The following is a 21,818-nucleotide window of genomic DNA, read 5'->3' on the forward strand; positions in this document are numbered from 1 at the left end:
AGGGGGGAAGATCCCAGCCTTCAGCTTTAGTCCAGAGTGGGACTCAAAGTGGCTCCAGTGGATATATAGCAACTGGTGTGCCACATGCCCCAGCAAGGGCAAACAAAACTCTGCCTTTTATTCTATCTTCTACTAATCAAGGAAAGGGATTCTCATGCCACTCAAATGCAGACTGCTCCAGAGCGCCTGACGTATCTTTTACCTTTCAAGATCACTTGGCAGTGGCCACTTTCTTCTACAGCCCTGTTATTAGAGAGCCACAAAACAGGAAAACAACCTTCTATAAATTAATACAGAATGTCTCCGGCTCCTGGTGAGATCAGGTTGCTCTGTTTGCTTCCTGCCAGAGCAGGCTCCCCTCCCACCCCGGCATTGTCAAGAACCTGGGGCTGCACCTCCAGGCAGAGGAGGGAGAGAAATATTAGAAGGCAGCAACAATAGTATCAAAGCTCCATGGAGTCGCTTTAATTTCTTAACAAATTCCTGGGTGTTAGGAAGGGGAAACGCTAAAATAATATACAGATAAACAAACACATACGTGCTAACCCTGATCACCCCAGCGGGCTCTGTTTCACATCTTTGAATAAGCTGGAGTTGCACATGCATGTTTAATGTAGCACAAGGCATCAGCATACACTGCTCCAGGCGTGCAGATCAAGTTCCTGATAGAAGAATCCAAGCAGAAGCCGTTTTCCTGTACCCCATTGCTGAGTTTCTGGGTTTCCAGCCTTCCTTCCTGCAGCGTTAGAAGGAGCCCATGAAAGCGGCAAGGCTGACATCTGTTCCTAAAGGCAGATGCAGTGGATTGTGGTTTTTTTCCTTCTTTTTTTTTTTAACTTAATGGCCTAAAGTTGATGTGCTGGAGCCCAAATTGGGCACCTCATTAAAGAAGTATATTGTTAAGAGTCCTGAAAGAGAGATGAAGTGCAGAACTCATGGATCAGGATTCAAGGTGGCTGATGCAGGCTGGGATGTTAGTGAGTTTAGCAGTGTTTCTCAAGCTGGGGTGCTCTGAGATCCTTTTGAGGGTGCTGCAGGATGCCGCACACTGTTAGCACTGTTGGGTCCCGCAAACATGGTTCACAAGATAAATCCAGAGGCTGTATCCAAGTGAGCATGGACGTTTGGTTTCCTGGGGACAAGCAGCCTTGTGCCGCTGCTACCTGTGCCTGGGGAACGTCTGTGCCATGCACACAGTAGTGCATGGCAGGTTACCCCACATGGGGTAGGGTCAGCAACTGTCCTGGCCTCTAGCAGTCTTACCTGGGGGAGCTGCAACCACAGCGCTCCTGCAGCTGAGAACCTGGCCGGCAGCAGGAGTGTGGCTCCAGCTGGTCAGACTGGTTTTGGGTGGTGCACGGTGCTGCCACATGTGCTGCCCCACTTTTTTCTGCTTTGATTTCTCACTTCGGAAATCCTGGGGTCAAACCTCCCCCACCCCGCTGCAAGGTAGCAGTGTAGGGAATGCCTGGATGTGCTGCGTGCAGAGCCATAGATGGGTCTATGGCACCACATACCACATGGCTGTGCTCTTCTGGAAGTGGCCAGAGATTTCGTATAGGAATCCAGAGTCTTGAAAACATTCGTACCTACTGGGGAGTTCTTTGCAACAGGAGAACTGCTCTGTTATTTTTCCATCATCAGAAAAGGAGTGAAAACCGAGAACTGATATTTCCAAAAGTGCCTTGAGTCTAACAATGGTTGTTTTGAGTCTAAAAAGGTTGACAACCTTTGGTTTAGAGGGTCAGCTCTTAGAGAGCGAGGCCAGCAGACCAAACCTTGTTCTTCAGTACTGGGGAGGCCTCATCTTCAAGGGAAGGTCCCAGTACACTTGCATGGCAAGGAAGGAAACATGGAAATACCTGGATCAGGTCCCAGGTCTGCTGTTGATTTTCTTGTGACCCTTGACTAAGTCACAACATTTGTCCCTGTTAAATGTGGACAGCATCACTTCCCTGTACCTCCTGTCTTCAGCATCTTTAGGGATCTCAGATATAATGGAAACAGGGCCATACTGTATGTCATAATGAAAATACTGCCATTACCTGCTACATAAAGGAGTTGCTGCATCTAAAAGGCCTGGATTACCTCTGGCAATGCAGTGGTTCTGTGGGGTTAGTGGGGCAAAGCACCTGAAATGATGGCCTCGAGGCATGGAGCCCAAGAGAGAAAGGATGGTCTGGTGGGGTGGGCATTAGCCTAGGACCTCAGACAAGAGGCTTTCAGCTCTTTCTGAGTCTGGGTAAGTTACTTGGCTTCTCAGTGCTTTCTACCAGGGGTGATAATACTCTATGAGGGTTTCAGGATAGCTATATTTAAGACCGATTCATTAGGACACTGTGGAATCTGGGCCACAGAAGTACCTAAGGTAACTAGAAACCAAAGACATAAATAGTAAAACTGCAGGTAATCAAAGGTGAATCTTGAAGCTGCTTCGCATCAGCACTGCAGCGTTTCCCATCTCCTAGGCAGCCTATCAGGCAGGTACAGCCCTATGTGCTTGATTCAAGTTGGTTTGGAAAGACGGCACAACCTCGCTGGCTTTGAAAGGCTGTGTGTTTGTAGCCTTACACACTAAACTGTTGAAATGCTGGGAGTTGGATCAAATTGATCCTGAATTTGGGACTGAAAAGTAGGTGCAAGGCATCTGTCCTAACTGCACCAGACAGGTTTCAGAAGCTTAAGGGCTGATCAGAAGTTTATCTTCCTGTTTGTAATTATCACCACCGGGGGGTCACCTCTCTGCCATGGCCTGACATTGAGGAATGGATGCAATTCCCTTTAATCGTGCCCTCTCCCCTCCCCGGCATTTAGGGCATTGGGTTTCCGCTTTGCTAAACTCATTAACCTCTTCAATGCTGCAATATCCTTTTTCCATATAAATCCACAATGCTGCAATCCCAGGCCTCTTGAAAGGCAGATTCCCTGTGGCTCTGCAAGCTTTGAATGTGTTTATTTCTCAGCTAGAAGTAGTCCAAGCCAGAAGGAAAGGGTTGTGTGCATGCAGGAGAGAGGACATGAAACAGGTGGGGAGGTAATCTGTTCTGGTCCTAATTGATCTCAAGAAGCCTTCTGACCAAATCTGGGATCTCAGACCCAGGGCCAGATTAACCCTTTAGTGGGCTCTAGGCAAAGAAACTCATGGGCCCCCGGCCAGTCGAGACCCCTGTCCCCATCCTAGTGCTGCCATCCACGGGGAGCGAGGCTCGCAGCCACCGCTAGGAAGCAGCCGCAGTGGTGGCGAGGTGGAAAGGAAGGGAAGAGAGGTGGACGAGGCCATTCACACCGCCACTGCGGAGGGAAGGACCAGGTCCCCCTCCTGCAGCTCAGGGCCAGGCATATGCCTAGTTTGCCATGTGCTAATCTGGCCCTGCTCAGACCTTTTCTGCCATGGTAGTTTATCAGGATGTCTGAGCTTCAGGAGGCTTTGGATGTAGTCCAGAGCGATCCCAAGGATCTTCAGAATTGAATCAGGTCAATGCAAAGGCTTCTGTTGCTTAGATTAGGCTCATTCATGGCAGCAGCATCCTAAAATGTTGTCAAGGAAAATTAGTATGTTGGGCCTATTTAGATCAAGGCTGTTTCTGAACATGTGGAGTGGGTGTGGGAGCAAGGTGTTTTTATCCATTGCTCTAAGGCAGCTCAAAATGTCTTCTCAGGTGGTAACTATCAGCACTTGGGGAATGCAGGCTGTAATTTTTTACTTTTCTTTTACAAGGAATCCCCTTCATGTTTTATGTGTCCAGTTTTCAGAACCTGGGTGCCCGGAGCCAAGACATATTTGGTCAATTCATAACAACCTATAGGCAACTGTGCACTGATTTATAACCACGAAACATCTAAATACAGATGAAAGGTGCTGGAGTTGAAGCACTTGGTTTGAAAATTGGACTTCCTCGCATCATAGGCATGCTCTTGTTCATATGAGTAAATCTATAAAGACTGTTTTCATATCTTCTGTTTGAGTGGTTCAGAATAAGGGAATTCTCCATTTCCCAGGAGGTGTGTGAAACCAAGGGTTCAAGAGCCCCTGAATATCTGCAAAGCTTGCACATTTGATTTCATTGATGTAGGACCCCAGGACCATAGTCCTGGATGCTGCAGCATGGAACTTCAGAGGCAGTCTCCTTCACTACTCCCCTTGACAGGACCACTCCCACAAATGAGGATTTCAGGATTGAGGCATCCTCAGTAACCCCTTTATTTCCAATAAGTGTCAGAGGGTCTTGGATGTTTCTTGTAGTGCTGATGCCTTTATTGAGTCATTTTTCATAGAGGGGAGTCTCTGAAGACACAAAACTAATCAGGAGTTGTGGTTGCAACTTGTGAGTTGGGTAGGCAAACTGCCCAAGTAAAAGAATCACATCAGATTGGTCAACTGATTCAACAGAAAATAAAACTAGGTCCCAGCACTGGATTACTCTGAAAACTACAGTTTCCACATTGCAGCTCCTGAACACAAATGGATCTGGCATCTTGTGATCCGGGGTCTTTTGAAAAGCTAATGGTAACACAGTGAGCATGCCTACATGTGATATTAGTGCAACACAATAAACTCCAGGGCAGTTCACACCGGAGTTTATTGCTCCCAGGCACAGCATTTACACATGTGGCTGAGACCGCAGTACGGTGAGCTGGGGAAGATCAGCCCCAGCTAGCAGGGGGCTGTGGGGGTGAGCCTGCCAGTCCAGGGTGCCCCAGCACTGAAGGACCTTCATGCCCCAGCCAGCCCCATCAGTGTCTACACCTGCATTGCAGGGCACTAAATAATCCTGCTTGTACTCATGTTTACAAGCACTATCCTACAGTGTCATTTATTCATTTACTGCGGTTTATTAGGGCCTCACGTGTAGACACGACTTTACTGGGGATCTAATTAGTCAACTCTGCAGTAATCATGTCATGTAGACGTGCCCTGTGTTAATGTTTTTAATCTGTTACTTGCAGAAGAACTCTTGGAGGATGAGGGCTTCATTAAGTTAGGAACTGTAATAATGCACTGGCCTGACTTACTCCCATCTGCTTAATTTCTTTATAACGTCTGTTTCCTAATAATAATACACATGAGATGATAGCATGCCAAAGAGTAGCGCATGTAAATTCTCATTAAAGTCACGCAGCCTTTGGTCTCGTACAGTATTTCTCTGGGAGCACTGTAGTTGCACAGAAATGCACCATTAATTATGTGCTCTTGCTTTAAAAGGACACCATCTTTGAGCAGCCATGTATTCAAAACAGAGTTCTTTATTGGCACTAATAATAATCGTCTTGGCTGCACAGTGTAAAAACCTACCACAGAAGGCAAAGTGAGGGCGAGGAGTCATACAGAGGAGCACTCACTCTGAATTTGTTCATTATGGATTCACTGGGACCGCTTGTAGGCAGTGTAGCTATGTAAGAGAAGGGGATTTTGCACTGGCTTGGATTTGGTCATGTCATACCATCTTACATGCATTTTCACATCTGGGTGAATTCATGTACATAGTAAATGCTCCGTTCTGTGACCAAGAGGTGTTTAATCCCGAGAGCATTCATTTTGTTTCCTCTCCAAAATTTAATTTGGGGGCTTGTAGTAGTAAGTGGGGGGCCAACTTTTTTGGCTAGTGTGCCACAAATTATCCCCGTACTCTTCCCACGTGCTGCTCTGAGCCCCTTCCTTGGCCCTAATCTGCTGCTCTGGTTTCTGCTTCCTACCCTATCTGCTGCCATGCTGCCTGCTATCTCCCTGATCTGCTGTGTGCAACACAGGCTTTCTGTGGCACTTGTGGTTGTTCATAAATAGGAAAACATACATTCAAGTTAATATGAAAGAGCTTCATCTTCAGATCATAAATGTCAGCTATCAAGTAACTGGTTTCTCTCTAAATGCAGTTTGTGAGCAACGAGCAGAGTCAGGTATGTTCCTGAAGGCTATTCAAATGATGCTCTCAAATGAACCAGGTCTGAAAAATTTGGCTGCTTAGACAGAAAGAGAGCTGAAGTCATGGGGGGAAGGCAGGAATAGTTGCTCATTGATATCTTTAGCATCTCTTGTCAATGCTAAATACTTCAGCGCTCAATCCTGCAAAGATCTAAGCAACTACCTTTACTCATGAACAGGCGTATTCATTTCTCACTTGGGCTTCTCCTGTAAATAAGGTTACTCACTGGTGTGTAGGATCAACTATTCTTAAAAATCCCATTATCCTCACTTGCACTATCTGCTTAGATTCAGTACTTTGTTCATCGGATCCTGCTGAAACTCAAACTGCTCGGTTTTGCTTTTCTTAATGGCTCACTTCCAGTCAATATTGCCTTGTAACCCTCAGGTACCTGAAAGATCCTTTCCAATTGAGATGGTACAAGAGTAGGGAAGTGTTTCACTTAAATAAAAATCAGTCCCGTTACTTTTTTTTTTTCTTTTCGCACTGGTGCAACTCAGTTTACATTAGTTAAATTAGTTCTTGCGTATGCCAATGAGAGGTCAGTCCCTAAATCTTTTAATAAAGATTATAACAAAGGGAACATTATTATTTCAGGTAGTTTCTCAATGGCCATTTATAGCAAGACCTGAATGCTGGGCATTAAACTTATTGATTGCAAGACTTTCATTATGATAACAAGATGATATCTTTTTGAATGACCCTAACCCGTTTGATGTTTTCTGGAACCACGATAAACACATCTGCACATTTTATTGCTCTTGTCTCTTAAATCTAATTTCTGGGACCTTGTAATAGGTTGGCCATCCAAGTATCCCTTTCTGCTGGATCAGCTTAAACCATCCGTACCGCGTCTTGATCCACAGCCTGCGGAGAACATCCGTCGTGCTCCTGACAGGACCCTGTCAGTGTTTCAGGAGACAGGACAGAGATGGAGAGGCAGTTAGTTCATGAGGGTGGGTGGCAGAGTCGAACATTTGTCTATGGATGCAAGGACCTCAGCTCCACGTATAAATTATCCCCTGGGACTGGTAGGTAAACACAAACTTATATGGTGACATTGGCTGGAAACCCATATACATGCCTATGATTGCACGCTAGTTATTCAAGATGGTAACTCCGAGGAAATGAAGATGGGCTGCATTTGGGTCCGGTTTCATTTAGTGAAAAACTAAAATTTGCTTTTAAAAAGATACAGACAGAGATTTCTCTTCACTGTGGTTTAATTGTTTGTTTTGTTGGCCTATTTTTTAAATTATCGTTCCCTCAAAGTCTCAGTAATGTCTACTGAATTTGCGGCATCCCCTGTTTTCATGTTCATTGACTAGGTTCTAGTCTCAGTAATATCCAGTGAATTTGTAATGTCCTCTGTTTTCATGTTCATTGACTTGGTTATAAATGATAATGTTCTGTTTATGTGTAGATTTGTACCCTTCCATATGTAAGGTGGATCAGGGAGCCTGAAAACTATCTGGGTACAAACTCATCTTAACAATGTTATGGTCTGGACAACAGCCATCAGGAGAAACACTCTTTTTCTGGTTTGTTTTGAAAATGAACATTAGGGCATGAGTGAAGCGATGCATGAATGATACCACAGCGTGGCATCCACCAGTTAGTCCTCTTATGGTATCATTGAGTAGCGGATACTTCTTTATATGCCCTGCTACTTTTGAGGGACAGATCAAATTGCACCTACACCTGAAGGAAACCCGCTGGGTGCGCAGTGCACTGCGAATCCCACAAGACCATTAGTGTTGCTGGGTGAGGGACATTCACAGATACAACCTTAGGTCATCCAGACGCCCCGTTTTCTTTGGAGCTCCCGAATAAAAGTTTGGATTTTGTGGAGCTGTATAAAGGTGTCTCAGGCTTACGGACTTGTATCATCCAGAGGGCCACAATTAAGAGCCGGGTTGCAATACTCTTGCCAATCAGGTACATGCATTTGGAGCGTGAAATTGTGACCCCTGCTCAGAAGCTCCAAACCCAGCCTCTGCTTCCCTTCCACCCTGCTGCACCCCCAGGATTTGTGCTGACTCCTTACAAAAAACTGAATTTATCCAGGAGTAAATGTTCAAGGTTGTTTCCCTTGTCCCAGGCACGGGCCAGAACCTGGGTATGCTAGGTGCTATAAGGACATGGGACAAAAAGATAGGGCCAGCACCCAAGAGCCAGATACTGGGAGGGTGGAAGTTGTCTTAGCACCATGGACTTCACCTGAGCAATGCCAGGTTACATGAATTATCCATAATCTCCAGGAATATCATTCCAGGGATGCAGTTACGTCGATCGCTCGGGGGACGCAGACATCTCTCTCCCCTTCTCTCCCTCACTGCCAGCTTTACGTGAATTCACATGGTGGTCAAGGGTCAATTTAATTATAAACTTTTAACGGCATTCCCAAACGTATGCAACATTGAAACCTGGGAGAAGCAAAACCTGCAGGATAGATGCTGTGCTCTCAAGGAAGGCAGCCCCACTCTTCAGTCGTTTGGTTTTTCCCCTCCTTTCTCAGATTGCAAAGAGCTCGACAAAGCCTGAATTTTCCTTTCCATTGGCTTCTCCACCAGCTCCTGTCGGTGTGAGTGCTGCCGAGAGCTGGGTCCTCCTTTCCTTCTGTTTGTTTGGTTTTTGTTTTAATATGATAAATGTGTGCCGCCTCTGCTCCTCGGGAAACGGTATCCAGGCTGCAAAGTAATTATTTAGTGAATGGTGGATCCAGTTCATGTTGGCAAGGATCAGATTAATCATTATTAATCATGACCCCTCCGACAGTAACCTCATCCCTTGCCTAAGTGCTGCTCTTTATTAAGAAGTAATAGCTATTAGGGAATGGTTGGGCTACTGCTCTGGTTACACTGTCAATGTGGTCTCGGGACTCCTGGCAGGAGGCAGAGGAACTCAGGTCAAAATTAAAAATAAATGCACATGGTACTCATTCCAGAAACGAAACAGGCTGCTTCCCTTGTGGGTTTTGCCTACCTCCTCTAAGTGTCTTCCTTTCCTCTGGAGCCTCCTGGGAGTTTACTTCTTCAAAAGATGAAACTAAGCATCGGATGTTCATTTATACGGTGAAATAATACCTATAATTGTTGTTATTTTTCAACTAAATGGATCTCAGTGCTGCTTTACAGTCCTGACTCCTGCAGTCTCCGCAAGGCAGATTTCCTGTTGACTTCAAATGGGAATACCTGCTTCCAGAATCCAAGGTCACCCATTCACCCAGCGCTGAAATGCAGCCATCTCTGGGGAGGAACGTGGCAGCTGCTTAACAGCGCACAGTATTCCTACTCCAACGGCAAAAATGAAACGCCTGCAATTTTAATTTGCTCTGACCTTCTCATTCAGGGATGTCTCTGCCGTTATACTTCTCTTTTCCCTTCTCTCTCTCATTGCCAGCTTTAAGTGAATTCGCATGATGGTCAAGGGTCAAGAATTGAACGACTGTAGTCTTGAATCCAGCATGGATCAGCTCCGTTCCTGCTCTGTACGTTTCACCCTTACTTGCACGACTGCACCTGCAGCACACCAAGTTGTGGAGACAGCAGCAAGGCTTTTGGTTTGAGACAGTGCGGAGAGTCTGCGAACTCGCTCGGAGGCTAGGCAAATAGTGCAGCACACTGCTGAATAGTGTATGGCAGCATATGAAATAAAACTCAGCTTCACGTTGGCTGAATGTGTGTGGGGTCACAGATTGGGCCAAAAAAAAGAGCTCTGATGTGAAGCCAGCAGGTAGTAAAGGCAGCATTAGGAATGGTTTTGAAAATAGCTGCCTGTGTCCTGTAACTTGGTCATAAATGAATGAAATTTCATTTCCAGGCTTTGGCAGATCTGCTTAAAAAGAGTACAGAGTCTAATGAATATTTGCAGGGATCGGGACAGGGTGTGAATCTCTGCGTTGTCACACAGCTCAGACGTCACAGTAACACCCTGGGAGAATGGCCACCTGTTGCCAAAGCGTTGCCTTCAGGCCTCATCCTTAAGGAGACGAGCTCACTAACTCCATCAGGCTTGGTAATGTCTCATAGTGGGCAGAGCGTGGCTACTAAACTGGTAATAGAAAACTTCATAAGGCATCCAGCATCTCCTGGGAAGTCTCCCTCACTGCTGCTTGTATGATGAGAGGTCACGAGCCTAGTGATGCTGCTTTGGCATTTCTCTGTTCAATGGGATTGGAGCATCTAGGCTAGGTGAAACGTCAAATAACCGAATCTCGACTTTGCACATGTCCACGGCAGCCCAGCATCCATTAAGTTTATCAAGACATGCATTGAAATGGGAACCTGAGTAGGGCAGTCTATTTTGTGCAAGAGATTAGTTTGAAAAAAGAGTTATATTTTTGCCTAGTTATATGTCTCCCCCATATGTATAATTGCAGTGCTATGGTTGCTTGCCACTTACTAGTTACCAGTGGTAACTCTCAGTAGTTGCTACATTAGGGATCTGTTAAGGGTGGACGAAAATGTTGTTTTCTGCAGTTTTTCTAATACGACGGTTCTTTTTAAAGAAGAGTTGCTGCTCCTGTTTGTCTGAGCAAAAGGACAATGAATTAAGTACCAAGTTGCAGCAAACCCAGAAAGAAAGCAATTACTTTTCAAAATACTTTTATTGCCTGGGTGGAAATCCTGGAGGGGAAAATTGTTAGGGAAAAGGTAAGGAAAGAAAAACCTCATTGGTTTTTCATCCCACCTGGAGGTGAGTGATAAAAATTGGGTACAAACCCGCTTGCTCTTTTGATCTCTGCCAAAGTTGTTGTGGGAGTGACATTGTTTAATGGTTGAAGGAGTTTACTGAAAAATAAAAGTAGCAGCAAAGAGAAAGGGCCCAATGCAAATGATCTATCTAGTAAATCGCTGTCAAGTTTTACATGTTTTGGGCAACTGGTAATTTCCCGTCTTTAAAAAAAAAAGAAAAAAAGGAAGGAGGGGGAAGGGGAAGGGGTAAGAAATATATAATCCCATGTCTTTAAATCGCTAACTGACTCAGCCTGAACTGTGTAGGAAGCTGCGTGTTCCCCCGGCAGCCAGCGCTCAAATAGCTGCTGAGGGTATATTGCAAAACTTAAGTCAGGGCTTCAGGGAATCTGCCTTGGCTTCACCGGTTCGTGGTTGCATTCTTCCGCTTGTCAGTAAGAAAAGCACTAAAGCACAAAAAGTTCAAGGGATCGCACAGTTGGAATCCATCTGAACAAATCTGGATTGCGCCCCTGTACTTGACATTTCCCTCCTTTAAAAAAAATAATAAAATAAAATCATTGGCTAAATGTTAGAAATACTGAGCCATGAAAGGGGAGGGCTGGAGAGGGGCAACAGGTCAGTACCTGGCACCTTCTGACCCGGGTTTGCAGGAAGGCTTCAAGTGCCACTTGCTTTAAAGGCGGTCAGGAGCTGCCTTAGTGGTTTGGCCCTAAGGGGCTGATGTTCCCAAAGAGGTTGGGGAGTTTGCTGGCACAGGCTGAGGAGCCACAGATGCTGACCCTTGTCTGTTCCTTTTTCTTTTCTTTTTTTTATCTGATTTTTTTTTTTAATTGGTGTTTTCAAAACATGGATGGGAGAAGGCTAAAGCACCAAGCAGGATGACCAGCATGAAATACAGTAAAAGGGAAACAGGGGGAATTATTCCAGGAATCCAAGCACATGAACTAAAAGCCTTGTGTGCTGAATAGGAATGGTTAAGAGGTTTGTATTTAGTCCTTTCTTGCCTTGAAATCTTATGAAAAGAAATTCTAGTAACTCCCCCAATGTACAGATGGCACAGCTGCTCCAAAATGTGCCATCATACCATACTTCTAATGCTGTTTCTGGGGCACCTGGAAAGTACATGCTTTAATACTAATGATAACAGTAGTTCTACTAGAAATAACAATAATGAGTAATCATAATTATGATCAGTATACCAATAATGATATCAGCTTTAGTAGCTCGTCCATCCATTCTCACTGCGTGGGGCCAACCAGTGTTCTTCCATTGCTTTCTATGATCCTCCGTCACCATTACTGCTAACAAAATCCACATCCGGGGGAAAAGTTGGGAAGCACCAAACCAGAATAATTTAGCGGAGTGTACTTTGGGAAGTTTTTAAGGAATAGGGAAAGCTTCTTGTTAGATGGACACCAAACTGGAATGGTTTAGTCAGGGATGACCCTATCTTGAGCAGCAGCAGATGGACCCGATGATCGGCAGAGGTCCCTTTCAACCCTACTTTCCTATGATGTGCTAAACCTCATCCCATGTTTGCTTTGGGCATTGGGACAAGAGACTCTTGAAGTGTGCACAAAAGGTTCAGCAGGTTCCTTGCTGGACGACATTCCCAAATCCAAACCTGTAGTCAGGTACCCATAGACATTTGTTAAGAAATTGCAGAGTATAAGTCTGTTTGACTTATTTTTTTCTGAACTTAAAGTAACGGGGCAATGGAAATTGCTGGGATTGTTCCCTATTCTTCAGGCCTGAAGAAGTTTTTGAGGGGCAGAGATTTCCTAGGGATGACTCCAAAAAAATGGCAAGTGTTGGACTTTGGGGACGTCATGTACCCAGGTCAGCTGAGACTGGGTTTTTTCTGCGTTAAGGGTCTCTCTGTGTTACCAAACAGCATGGGTAAATTAGCATTTTCTGTGGCCTGCTTCTTCTTACACAGTGTACAAGACTGGCTCGCTGCAAATAGTCATTTCAGAAGTTTCCCACCAACACCTATTGGTTTTTTATTAGCTCACACTCATTTCAGTTGTGGTTTTGTTTTCTGCAAAATTAGTATAGTGCAGATGGCAATGAAACGACTTCGAGGAGGGTGAAGTGTGACTTTGTTGTTACAGGAAGAGAAGATACCTCACAATATTTGCTCCTTTTGGGGAGGGCAGCTCCAGGTACTCATCCCGGATTGATACTCAGGGAACTGTTTCTCCCTTTGAATCAGTTGTGAACTGATGCTGCACCATGGTGGTCTCATGATCTTTCCTCCTCCTAGCGAGAAGTAACATTTATGGCCCAGATCCTTTGTAATGATGGAAAATCTCTCTCCACTTGTGTCCATTTTTCTCCAGTCCTGGCCACAGTATCTCATCCACATCCTGATTCCAGGAAATTTATTCTTCTGTTTTTTTACATCCAATGAAAAATCTTATTTTTCACTTGCTGCACATGATTGCTGCGTTCTGTCGCCTTGCATTGACAACGTTTGTTGTATCTCAGAGGTAGTTTCATTTTGGAAGTGAATTAAGTGACTCATACGTGGCTCAAAAAGTAATTTGAGGTCTATCTACAGGAAAGGCATTTCATACATGAAAAACAGTGGGTAATTATCACCATCGTCTAGTCCTGGATCTGAAAGGATCGTTTTAGTTCTGCCAAATGCAAATGCCCATAGGAAAGGCAGCTCAGAAAGGCCCTAGAGCATTAGAAAGAAAAGGTGTCTCTCATAATTTCATACCGTGGACTCCAGTTGTACTAATAATTATTTTGTATTCTTCATTAATGTACCCAAAAAGTATTGTGAGTTGGAAGTGAAGCTCTTTACTTCTGAGCAGCTTCAGGGGAGGGGTTTTGCTCCTTGAACATTAATTGTCGATAAACTCCAAGGGGTAGTTGTCCTGACAGTCAAAATATCATGAATGCACATTTGAACTGGGCACTGCATGTGGAAAGAGCAGAAAAGCCGAAGAAATCATGGGCTAAAGTATTGATCGGTTAGTTTTGTGGTCTCGGCTGCATGATGCTGACAGGCAAATATTTTTGCTATGGGTCCTTGCTGAAGAACGACTCCTTATAACACTCTACTTGAGGTGAAGTACGGGGAGGCCCTGAAGTCTTTCAACTCAAAATCTTTTTTCTGTAAGAGCCTTCCTTCAGTCTTCTTTCTATCTACTTCTTCTCCAAGCGATGTCCTGCTATAGACTCTCCTCCCTTTATTTGAAGAGCTCATGGTGGGATTAATAATACCCACTCTGCTAGACTTCAGCTCCCAGTTAATCCAAATCTCTGATGCTCTTAGTTAGAGGGTTATGACTGGAGGTGACAGGAGAGAGAAAAAGGGTGCATTTGACGGGGAGGAGGGACCTTCCACATAAAAGTAACCTGTCAACTCATTTATATCTGTGCTGCATAGGTGTAAAAAGTTACCTGATCAGAAATGTAGCAAAGTTGCTCTCCGTTTGAGTAAGAGCAAAGCTGGATCCAGGAGGGGCTGCAGTGATGCACATCCCACTTTCTATTTCTGCTCCATCTAACCTTTAAAACCAAGTGCCTGGGGGAGGACGGCACAACAGCAGCATTTCTCTCCAGGCAGTGCTGAGGGAGTCAACTGACTTCATGTATCATTATAATCTACCTGATTTCTGCTAATCTTCAGTACTAATGACCCCCTCTCCTTTTTTTTTGACATTCCATTAATCAAGCCATCCTTTTGTTTGCAATTTCAGTGTCTGTTAGCCATTCCTGGGAATGTCTCTCTTCTGTTTCACAGCCCTCTAGTCTGTTTTTAGTTCTAGTTAAACACCTTAACTCAGGTGTGGTAACGTTAACTCAGGTGAACCTTAACTCAAGTGTGGAAATGAGTGATAGCGAAGTGTTGGATGCAGTGTCAGGACGCTGTAAAACCGTGGTTTTCAACCTGTGGTCCACGGGCCCCTGCAGGAATGCAGACTACATCTAAGCTATCCATGAACGATAACTATGATCAATCAAAAGTAAGTGAATACCCACACTTACAATTCAGAGGGGTCTGCACCTCCATTCAGATTTTTTTAGGGGTCTGCAAATGAAAAAAAGGTTGAAAACCACTGCTCTAGAAAGCTAGATTTTCTTTTACAAATCTGAATAAGAAATGTACATTTAACTATAATAAATGCAGGACTAATAAAAAGATCGCTTGACTACTTTTGCCTAGTTTGTTGTGGTTTTTTTTAACTTTATAGACAGTCTAACAAATAAGTGCATATTCCAGTAAAGCTATATTCATTTGTGCTTTGTTCTTAACATGAATAATACATCCCTAGGCTCCTAGCATGTGAGTAAAGCTTTTACTGGAGGAAAATGTGTGTTGTGTTAAATGTGATGCTGCACCACACCATCTGCACCCCCTTTTTCAAAATCCTAAATCTGCCCATAAGTAAAAGGAAATGACAACACTGGATAAAATTCAGTGGAGAATCAGGTCCTAAATCTCTGGAGGCCACCCAGAGGTGTGTAACCTACTCAACAGTCACACAATGACCGATTCTGAGAGCACAGTGGTTAGTAATGGAAAAGACTATAAATGTCTTCTTGCTCACTCCTTGGCCCGTACAGGATTGCTCCCTAGAGTGTGTGTTGCATTTTAACCTTTAGTCATTTTAGTTTTGAATGACCCAGCGACTGCTTTATCCCTTGTCATGGGAGGTTCGTTTACTTTTGAGTAGACCGTGTTGTTAAGAATATGTTCTTGATAATTCAGTCTAAATTTTCAATTGCTTATGGCACCCTTGGTCAACTACATTCATATATACATGTCTGGTTTGGTGAAGACAGTGGTTCCCAACCTTTTTTTGCTGCAAGCCTAGATTGGCCACCAAAAAGACCTCCAGACCCAGCACCACGGGGGCTGCTGGGAATGGAGACCAGTGGCAGCAGGGGTCGGGGAGCTGCCATTGCCCCCTTTGTGTGTCGCAGCCCAGCCCTACGGCCCGCTCACCTGCTTACTGCCCCTAGGCCACGCACGTGAGTGTACATGTGCAAGTGTGTATGGGCCCTTCGTGGCCCTACTGAGGACCTCTGTGACCCTGATTTGAGTTGCACCCCAAGGCTGGGAACCAACGGGTTAGGAAGTAGCGTTCAAACATGCATGCATATATTATATCATTGATTTTAATATAAAATCCATATCAAAACATTGCCACCCAGAATTCACTTGGATGGATTCTGCAGCATCCCTTTGCGGAGAGCACTCACTACAGGGCTGAGGGGCAACAAAAGTCCCTATTCACCACTAAAGCCATAGTCTGAAACTCTTTGTGCAAGGGAAGGTTTAAGCCTTTTCTGAACTCTGCCATTCAGGAAGTAAGAGAGAAAAAATGGTTCGGTGCATTGAATACTGTTTCAAGTCCCTTAGTCTGCCACAAACTTCCTACATGGTATTGGCCCTGTCATTAAATTTCCCTCTGGCTCTGCTTATCCATTTATTAAAAGAGGAATATTGCTCTGGTCTACCTGAGTGGAGTTTTGTGAGGCCATATACATTATTGGCTCAAATACTACTTTAAGGAGGCCATTTAAGTATGTAACATAAATAGACACCCTTCAGAAATATGGCATATTCCCTAAGCATGTCTCTGTACTGAAATGCTTTATTTTATTTTCTATTTTTATTTCAGGTCTTAAAAGAAACCTGATTTGAAACAGCCCCAAATTGCTTGGAAACAAATATTTTCAGCTGGGTTTTAAACCCTCGAAAAGAAAAGTCAACATCACCTTAACTAAAGCAATGCTACAAGGCATTGCAATCATGAGATCATTTTGCTATGGCTTGTAGGCAATATTCTAAGCCATGTTGATTTGTTCTACAACCAGAGTCTCTTTAGTGCCAAACAGCCATGGCACCTGCAACCTGTGTGCAGAAATGATTTAACATTAACGGTTTTGTTTGGAAAAGTTAATAGAAAATGAAAACTATACTGTCATCTTGGAACAGGGAAAATATTGGGAGAAGCAACATGGCCTAATGTGTAAGGCGCTAGTCTGGGATCAGGACAACTGCATCTCATGCCTGCCTCTGCCACTGATTCATCTCCCAAATTTAGGCAGGGCTCTTAGACCTCTCTCTGCCTCTTTCTTCTCCTAGCTGTTGTTGATCCTATCCACTGAAGGATGTCAGCTCCTCAGTGAAAGGGAACTTTCACTGCATGTGTTAGACTAAGATAGTCAATGCAGTGATGGAAATAATAAATAGTGGTGAGCAATAAAACTCAGTCAAAGTGCTAACGTACATTGGAGATGGCTTTGGGTGAAGGTGCTGACAATGACTGTTTTGCTGTCTGATGTAAGGCCTTTTGTAAAGCATCTCAAGTGCCTTACAAAATGTATCATAGGCATGTGCGTGGGCCTCACTGAAGGTCTCAGAAAGAGCTAATGAAGAAAATAGAATTCATATCTTCCAATTTCTAGTCCCTGGTGTTATCCATTGTTCATCAGCTTCTGTGGAATATGCATGGGCAATCACATAATCACTTGTGCTGTGCATGGGTTATCACTTGCAGACTCATTTTGCATATATGCATTGCAGGCTAAAACTTGAACTTGAGTTAAGTGGCTGTAGACCCCCGGTATCTGTGTAAAGAGTAAGGCATCTGCACACAGGCTGAATTTCTAGGATTCTGGGTTTTCCATTGCTATGTGGTCAGAAAGTTAACGTTTTATGCAGTGGTAATACCATGGAAAAGTGGACACCGTGTATGCCCTGGCTGTGCTTAAATATAACAAAGGAATATTTTGTTGGAAATAAGAACCTGCAATACCATTATCTCCTGGAATGACTTGAAGATGATGTAGATGAAGAAAACCTCTCAAGTGTTTTCTTCCAGAGGATGCTGAGTCTTGAATAGAGGTTCCCAACCCCCGGGCCATGGTCTGGTACCAGGCTGAGAAAGGTTGGCTCCCGGTTTTCAGGAAGGTTGACTATCAGCTTGGAAGTCTGGAAGTGACTGGCATACTGCAGAGTGGCACCCAACCCTTTTTTATACTGAGTATAGAAAAGGGCTGGCTGCCACTCTGCAGTATGCTGGCCACTTCCGAAGTGCAGTTTGCCGGTCCGCAGTTTGCTGGTCCATGGTCACTTCTGGTCCACAGGCTAAAAAGGCTGGGAACCACTGGAATAGAGCACTTCTAAATCCTAGAATGTAGAATACAAATAGTATAATCCTAGTGCTAAAATCTACCCATATTTCTAACTAACTTTTATAGACTCATCAATCCCCTAGGGTGCATCTACACATGCATTAACATACTTTAGTTAATGTGCATTAAATCTTGTACCTCTAGGCACTTTTGCTCCAGGGTTGGGGGTGGCTCTTTAATTAGAGTGGGTCTGAGAGCCACTCTAATTAAAGTGCTGCCAGCGTTCCCACACTGAAAAATGGCAGTGGGGGGGTGCTTGAACTAAAGCTTGTTTGACAAATTTTAGTTCAAGTGCCCCACTGCCATTTTTAAGCATGGGGACACTCAGGGCCATCCCTAGGGGGTGTGAATTGGGGCGACCGCCCCGGGCCCCATGCTTTGCGGGGGCCCTGCAAAGCGGGTTGTAGCAGCAACAGCACAGAGCAGTGGCTCCACGTGCAGCCACTTGCTACCCCACCACCCCTGCTAGCATCATTGGATCTGGGATTGGAGTGGGGGCAGGGCCCCACATTGGCTGATTTACACCAGGCCCCACACCCTGCTTGGGTCATCTCTGGGGACGCTGATACATGAGATGCAGGAGGCTGCCAGAGCGTGGCAAGTGTCACAAGGCTACTGCCACGCTCCAGCAGAGTGCAGCAATTGCCACGCTCCAGCAGACTCAATTAATCGAGTCTGCTCCAGTGCGCTGGAATTCCAGTATGTCGGAGCAGCCTCGATGCTTGTGTATTGGCACCCTCTGTTGTGAGATACTAGGAAAATGTGCAATCACCTATTTTAATTTACTTTTAATTTACAGTTTTCATTAACTTAATAGCATGGGTTTTTTTAGTGATGCTTTAATGAGCATTAGACTAAAATGCATTAAAGTGCATGTCTAGATACACCTCTAGTTGCCACATCTGGATGTGATGCCAGGCTTTTGCTAACTAAGGTTGTCTATGTAAGAGTGCTGAAGCTGCCTCAACATGTTGGAATTCCACCATTTTGGAGCAGACTCTCTTAATCGAGTGTGCTGCACTCCAGCCGCCTCCTCTGTCTCGTGTATCAGCGTCCCTGCACTTAAAATGGCAGCAGGGGCACTTGAAATAAAGCTTGTTGAATGAGCTTTAGTTCAAGCACCCCCCACCACCATTTTCAGGTATGGGAATAAAGGATAAAGGAGATGTGGTGGCACTTTAATTAGAGTGGCTCTTGGAACCACTCTGATTAAAGCGCTGTGCCCCCCTGCCCACCTGCCAGCCCTAGAGCACGTGTAAAAGTGCCCTTAGTTGCCTAAAGGGGGTCTTTCAACTCCATGAGATGAAGTAGAAGAAAACTATGTAAGAAAGATTTCTGCACTAGGACATGTGGGACAGTTTTTATGGGTTATCTTCCCAAACTTTCATGGTTTAGGTTAATTTACAGATTTCTCCTACTTTGAATCATGAGTTTATGTTATCTCACCAGTTACAGCTTTATAGACTGCATGTTCTGAACAGCATTATTTTGGAATAATTTCTTCTTTGTCATTAGTGCGCCTATACACGTGCACTGAGGCTGTTCCAACGTGTTGTAATTACCGCACTTCGGAGCAGACTCGATTAATCAGGTCTACCAGAGTGTGGTGGTTACCACACTCCACCCAATTCCAACGTCACATGTATCAGTGTCACCACCCTGAAAAACGGTGGTGGTGGGGGTGCTTTAACTAAAGTTTGCTTGATGAGCGTTGACTAAAACTTGTTTGATGAGCTTTAACTAAAGCTTGTTACAATGAACTTTCCCCCTCCACCATTTTTCAGGGCAGAGATGCTGATACACGTGATGTTTCAGGCACTTTAGTTACAGTTGCTCTCAAAACCACTCTAATTAAAGCACACACCCCCACCACCTCCTGGACCATGTGTATAAACAGCCTTAGTGACAGCACAACTTAGCCTTGTATCAGCCAATACAATAAGATATTAGAGGACTTGACATACTGAACTAACCAATGACTACCACAGGGAAGATTTATTAATAAAGAGGGAGGTAATACTCTACTAGGCAGTCTCCTTCTAGCTCGATGAGGTTTTTTGGAAGCACAGAACGTATTTGGAGAAGCATGGAGTCATAGAAAAGGAAGGCTAAAAGGAACCGTGGAAACCATTTAGTCCAGCTCCGTGCTCAGGGTGGTGTTATTGGGCTCTCAAACACCAGCAGTGGGATAGATGGGAAAGACAGCTTTTCAGCAGTTGATAGATGACAGTGATTTCTGGGAATGCTCGTCCAGCCAAGGTTTATTCAGATGATGCTGTGTGTTTCCTTTCCTGTTTATTTGCTGGGTTTGTTGTCATGATGTCTTTGCTGGAACATTTGGGGGTGGAAATCAGTGGGAGTCCATCCCTTTTTTTCACCTGATAAGCTCTTATTAAGCCCCATTTTACTTTTCCTTACTCCCCTCTGGACTCAGAATTGCATTGCTATATGTACAACACACATCACCTACCTGACTTGGAAAGAGAAGGTTTGCTTTTTTTCACCCTGAAGTCATGCAAATCTTTGGGGTATGTTTTTTTTCCTCTTCACAAACTTCTTGCCTGCTTTTTCCATGCCCAATCTATTCAATAGATTTAACCAACCAACTTCAAAATTATAATAATAATAAATGCTAGCTGCATAGGAGGCAGCTTTCCTACAAGTTCACAAAACATTATTCAGGATGGGATATAAAATCCTGACATTTTGTAGCAGACAAAATGTAGCAAGTGCTGAGTGAAAATTGAGGTGGGCCCAAATTAAGCATTGGAAAGGGGCTGCCAGTTAAAATGCACTGTATTTATTTTGTCTTGAACCACTCAATCCCGCCTGGGTGAGGTCATCTTGTATGAAACACATGTGTGTACCATGGCACAGGATGGGAAGGGAGCCCCTCCAGGATGCTTAGACTCAAAAGGTGTTGGGCTGCCAGTGGGAGAAGAGCTGGCGGCTAGTTTAAGTGTTGATCCTGGCATCCGTGCAATACTTTGGGGTTGGGGGGGGCTTATAATACTGAAGTTAATCTCCTTTAAGGCAGGCTAGACAGTGTAACTTTTGTGGCCTCAGCCATTTGCTAGGTAGGTTAGGGGAGGTGATTCTTGGCAGGTCATGCTCTGCAATAGATGGTGGTGTCTGCAATTTCTCAGTTCCTTTCTCAGGGCTCCCTGCAGCTATGAAGGTCCATGTTTCATTTGCACTGCCCCGTCTTCCTACTATTTGCCTTCTCATCCAACTTTTTGTCTTTAACTCTTGCCCGGACGCCACCCAATACCTACTAAACACCAGATTCCTCTCCTCTCCCTCCATTCCTGTCTTCCCTTCCCCTCTGGTATGCAAGATTGATGACATACCCATTTGTCACGATCAAATTTGACTCTTCTTTCCCAGATCTCCAGCTCTGTCATTCATTGCTCCATTCTCATTTGCTTGTGCCCTCCGTAAGGAGGCCCTCCTCCGCTCACTGCCCCCAATGGCAAAATGTTTGCCAACACACTTTGCACGAGGAAGCCTCCTCTATAAAAATAAACCGTGTTGAAATCCGAGAGGCAGAAAGCATGCCAACCTCACACTTCATCATTGGTAATGGTAACCTATTTGGTTTCCACTTGCGAACAGTAGCTTGCATATGTTCCTCACCATGGATTTGTATATCCCTGCACAGTTTGCATTCTCACTTAACTTCTCTTTGCCTGTTGCTTTTGGTATTATGTTTTATTCCAATCCAAAGGCACTTTGGGTTGCTGGATGGCTACGCCTCCTTGGAAACTGGACACAGAACAAAAAAAAATGTTAAGTCATTTTACTAATATTTTGCTGGTCTATAGCTAATACAGAATTATTCCCTAGATAATTTGATTCTTCTCTCACACCAGTTTTATACTAGCGGAGGTTTGGTTGTTTCAACATGCTTTATTCCAAATTTACATGGAGAAAGCCTTGCGCAGTGTTTTCCCCTTTAATGCTTTGCTGAGTGACCATTGCTTGGGCTCGGTCGGGTTCCCCAATATAACGTGGGGGCACAAAGGAGTGGCTA

General features: G+C 44.5%; 1 protein-coding gene and 1 long non-coding RNA gene across 3 annotated transcripts in view; one reads left to right on the forward strand and one right to left on the reverse strand.

The window, feature by feature from the left end:
• The window catches only part of SETBP1 (SET binding protein 1), a 362,384-nt gene that overhangs the window by 50,859 nt on the left and 289,707 nt on the right, over positions 1-21,818 (forward strand). The gene's annotated exons all lie outside the window — the stretch shown is intronic.
• On the reverse strand, positions 8,414-9,875 carry LOC109297993. The gene is made up of 2 exons (XR_002097484.1): positions 8,907-9,875; positions 8,414-8,611 (listed from the first exon to the last, which is right to left on the reverse strand). It is a non-coding gene; the product is annotated as an uncharacterized LOC109297993 (long non-coding RNA).

This window comes from Gavialis gangeticus, unplaced genomic scaffold (genome assembly GCF_001723915.1).
Source record: "Gavialis gangeticus isolate Ggan-Ray unplaced genomic scaffold, GavGan_comp1, whole genome shotgun sequence".
Classification (NCBI taxonomy): Eukaryota; Metazoa; Chordata; order Crocodylia; family Gavialidae; genus Gavialis; species Gavialis gangeticus.